Here is a 5,200-nt window from a genome sequence, read left to right as displayed (position 1 = left end):
TTATTTATTTATTTATTTATTTATTTATTTATTTATTTATTTATTTATTTATTTATTTATTTATTTCCTACCTGCTAGTCTTTATGGATTACCTTAAACAAATGTATCTGTCTTTATAGAGCAATTATTTAACAATGTTTATCTTCTCTTAACAGTTACAGGAGATCCTGTGAAGCTGTTTACTCTGCCAGAGTTTGCAGCCAGGTATGTTAACAATTTTTATAGAGTAATATTTTATTATTTTTATGCACAACTGTAATGTATGCTGTTCTTCCCCCAATTTTTATAACTAAAATCTTTGATGCATCTCTTATACAAGGAAAAATATGTAACAAAAAATTTAGACTCTGAAAACATGCACTCCCTCGAATGTGAACTAATTGATAGCATCAGTAGCGATAGAGCAACCTATTATTGATTACAAGCAATGTATTGATGGTCTATTGGAAATGTAATAAATTGGTAAAACATAACTTTACAGCATTTAATTGCTCTGTTATGATAAAACTCGCTGTGTAACTTCAACTTCTTGACTTATTTCTGTCTATTGCAAAAGCACTGTTCATCACCGCAACAGAGTATTTAGAATATTACAGCTACACTGGGTTTTTAGCCATTGAATATATTTCCTGTGCATTACAAAGTACCAACTACAATTAGAGTTTTCACACATTGCTGTTTGAAAACTTTAATTTGGACATGACTACTCCACACTTGACTTCTCATCATGGCCAATAAATACTGCACAACACTAAAAGTTCTTACACTGCCATACTTTTTACACACTTGCTGTGGAAATAATTGCTATCCTTTGCAAAAATGTATGGTATTTGTGGCCAGGTCAACTGAATCTGCAGCTGCTAATCTTCATTTACTGGTTTTATTGTGTGCTGCAGTCCATCCAATTTTTTTTATTAAAAACAGTTTTTGTTGAAAATGAAATAAGTGGGATTTTTTTCCAAAATGTGTACGATAAGGTGAAATTTTAGGTGTGTCCATTATGGGGTGGCATTCACTACATGAATAAATACAGTACCAGTACATAGAGTACCAGGGCCCTTTTAAGGTAACAGTGACCTGGGGTACCTTTCTCTTAATTTTTGAAAAGAGGGAAACAAAAACGTTTCAATGCTCAACATAGGCCATAATATAACTTGATACAAAGTAGTCTATTTTATGAAAATGCTTTATGAGTTATGGAAATAACATTTGTGTGATTTTGTGTAATCTACATTGGCAGCCATGAGTTTCTGACCAAAACATTTTTGATCATGCTTATGTACGAAAGTTAGTGCACCGCAGCCATATGGCACAAGTCAAACTTCGGAAAATGTATACTACCCCTTCTAAATTTCTGTTTTGAGCACTGCAAAATATAATACATAAATGAATAGACACTTTCAAAGCTGGAATGCCACAACAGTGAATGAATCTTCTCATGTGTTCTGACGGTGATTATTAAATACCATAATTTATACATTACAGTTGAGGTTCAGGTTTCTGCTTTACAAGTTTAAACTAGTAGATAAATTTATTATTTTACTGTCTTAGTCTTGTCTGTTAAATAGTTTAAAGTTATAAATGGTTATATGATTATTAGGGTAAAACACTTTCAAATATTATGAAAGTAAAACTGAAATGAAAATGAAATAAGTGGCAAAAGGTAATTCAAAAACTTCCAAATTAACTAAATTTTGTAAGAGCATTGATAGTGAAGTAGTTTTATAATGTTAGCATTGATAAGGGGAAGCATGTGAGGAGGTGGGAGAGAGTGAATTGTTAATGTTTATTATTATTATTATTATTATCATCATCATCATCATCATCATCATCATCATCATCATCATCATCATCATTATTATTATTATTATTATTAATATATTATTATTATTATTATTATTATTATTATTATTATTATTATTATTATTATTATTATTATTATTATTATTATTATTATTATTATTATTATTATTATTATTATTATTATTATTTCCTTGATGATGGAGAAGACAGTAGCTTAAAATTATCTGAGAACCTGTTTAGCACTTGCAGCAATTCTGTGAATAAGACAAACAGAGTTTAAGATGGTATTGTTCTTTGGACTTGAACATGAATTCTCTTCATTTGCAATTGTCAACAGTTTAAAGTGCTTCACAGCCTAAGACTTCAGTTAAAGGCAGCTGACTAAAACACCAGTCCTCTTTTGTTGGTAACGTAAAGAAACAGCCATATTCAACAGTGTGTTTAAAGCTAAATAATTGTACGGATCTCAGTGAGTTAAACCAGTTGGTTTTTGGTCTTAACAAAGCATCTTGTAGCAGTAAAATACATTTGTGAAGCGGGTTGAGAAGGAGTCTCCTTAAAATTATAATACAGGAAATAATCCATCTGCTGTAATTTTGTAAATGAATATGTTCTCTAGTGAGCAGACAATATCTATACCTTCAGGGCCCACATATTTCTCATTAAAACTGTATGTTATTACAAGTATGAAAATATTCCTTTTTCTTTTTCAAAGCGATTTCAGATATTTAGCTGTTTTAAAAACTGAATTAGGGTGACACTCCACCCTGAAACTTCAATTTGTTTCAAAAATTTTCAATGGCAATTTCAGATCTTTGAAGTGCATACTCTTAGATCCCAAAATGATTTGGCTGTATTTGAATTACAAATGACTGTACAAAGTGCCCACTATGTGTTGATCTTGAATTTTAGGAAAAGTAAAGAGAATGGCTAGCAATAGAAAGACTGTTAAGGGTATATACTTTCACATTGGTTGAAGGTTAACCTGTCATTGTACTCTTTGAATGTTCTTATCCTCCTCCTTAGCTTCCTTTATATTTATACACTTGCTTTTTCTATTTCTTATATGTATTTTATTTATTGGTGAAAAAAGTCCCACGAGCCTCTGGCTCGTGATAGGGACAGTACAGTACATACTTTTTCTAATTTTGTATTCTATTTTATTTGCAGATTGGAGCCTGGATATGGTAAGTTCCTTTATATGAGAGGGGTGGGATATTGTGTTCAACAACCTGTTTTATATGTGTGTATTATGAGGAGGTGGGAATAAGAGAGAGAGAAATGTTTCATTATGATTACGGTGTCCTTTCTAGAATATGAATTTTTTTTAGGTTAGATGTAGAATTGGGAAGGAGGTTGATAGGCCTGTTGATTTGGTACCTTGTCAGCATTCAGGTAGTAGCGAAGCAAGAAACTGCAAAGAAACATGCCTATGAGACTAAATTTTAACCTACTTTTCTTCTAATTTATATTCCAGACATCAAGTGTACCATGTTTTAGATCCTCAAACTGTTGTCAAAATCATTGCATGCAAAAAATTGAACCCAAATCAGTAGGGAACTGCTATACTAACCCTAATATACTATTTTAAAATAGAAGTAGGGTATCATCTATATATATAAAATACTGTAACATGTCCTGACTGACCGACCGACCGACCGATCTATCTTTGCCGAGCCCAAACTACTGGACATAAAGTAATGAGATTTTGAGGATATATTTATATTGCGATGTACTGCAGGGGCTCACTAAGGGAGGATTTTTCGATGATATTCTGGCACTAAGGGGGTGAAAACGGGGGTGAATTTTTCAAATGAGTGTATGTATATCCCAAAAACTTAACAGTTTAAAGACGTGAAAATTGGGTTTTGGAATCTCCTTTAAAAATAGGGAAACATATTGTTTTTGTTTCTGGAAACTTCTCTTAAGGGGGGTGAAAAAGGGGATGAATACCTTTTATGGGGCTATTTATATCTCAAAAACTAAAGATGTTGCAGTCATGAATATTGTTATTTGGAATCTCCTTTAAAAATAAAGGAAAATCTGCTTAAGAGGGGGTAAACAGGAGTGACAAAAGGGGTGACATTTTAAAATGAGTGTATCTCAAAAATGTAACATGTTACACACCTGAAAACTAGTATTTGGAATCTCCTGTAAAAGTAAACGGACATACATAATTTGTTTTCTGAAGTGTTAAAAGTGTTAAAAGGGGGTGAATTTTTTAAAATGAGGACATATACAGTAAATCTCCAAAACTTAACATATTACAGGCATGAAAATTGGTATTTTAAATCTCTCTTAAAAGACACCTAAGGGGGTTAAATGACTGAAAAAGTGGGTTGAATTATTTTTATTATGATACTGGTATCTCCAAAACTGAAGATATTACAGACGTGAAAATTGGTATTACCAACGGTCATACCATGATGAATACACCTGTTCTCGGTCAATCACTCCAGTTAAGCAACGTTGGGCGTGGTCAGTACTTGGATGGGTGATCGCTTGGGAACACCACGTGCCATTAGCTCGATTCCCTTTTGTCCGCCTCTTTAAGACTTCATGTCCTAATCAAATTCTTGGGGCCCATCTAGTTTTCCTTTCATGGCTGAGGAGAACAAGGTTAGCAGGTCAGTGAAGAGATAAAGGCTAGGGTGGCTGCTGGGAACATGTGTTACTTCGCCTTCCAGAACTTGCTGAAGACCACAATGCTGCCCAGAAGATTAAAACTCACCATGTACCAAGTTATGATCCATCCATTTGTGCTGTGTGCATGTGAGACATGGACCCTAAACGAACACAACAAGAACTTTCTACGGGTGCGAGAGAGAAAGATCTTGAGGAAGATCTTTGGTGCAGTTCACGATCAAGGAGAGTGTTGCATCAGGACCAACGAAGAAGTCACCTCAAAATAGTCGCAAAGGCCAAAAAGAGGAGACTTTGGTATCTTGGGCACATGGACCTGGACCGAGCAACAAAGATGATCCTTGACCAGCATCCTAGTGGCCAACGAAGATGGGGGAGACCAAGGACAAGATGGATGGACAATGTCTTGAGAGATTTGGAGTTGTTAGGGATCCAGAGCTGGAGAAGGAGAGCTCTGGAACAAAAGGAAAATGCAAGTGTTATTGGAAAAGCCAGGGTCCTTCATGGGCTGTAGCACCAAGAGAGTGAGTGAGTTTTCCTTTCTCCAAAGGTTTCCTTGATTTTCTTGTATGCAGCATCTACCTTTCATAGGAACATACAACCTTCAACATCCTTGCACTTCTCTTTCAGCCATTCTTGCTTAGTTGTCCTGCACTTTCTGTCTACTTCATTCTTTAATCACATGTATTCTTTTCTGTCCCCCTCATTTTTTGCACTGTAAGAAAGCATGTAAACTAAAATATACAGTTTCCAA

The 5,200-nt window shown here is 34.2% G+C and overlaps 1 pseudogene; it reads left to right on the top strand.

Annotated features, from left to right (window-relative positions):
* The first annotated feature begins 4,211 nt into the window (after window positions 1-4,211).
* Window positions 4,212-4,330, top strand: LOC136876569 (5S ribosomal RNA; annotated as a pseudogene).
* Window positions 4,331-5,200: the final 870 nt, after the last annotated feature.

This window comes from Anabrus simplex, chromosome 6 (genome assembly GCF_040414725.1).
Source record: "Anabrus simplex isolate iqAnaSimp1 chromosome 6, ASM4041472v1, whole genome shotgun sequence".
Taxonomy (NCBI): domain Eukaryota; kingdom Metazoa; phylum Arthropoda; class Insecta; order Orthoptera; family Tettigoniidae; genus Anabrus; species Anabrus simplex.
This window is presented reverse-complemented; position numbering and strand designations above follow the sequence as displayed.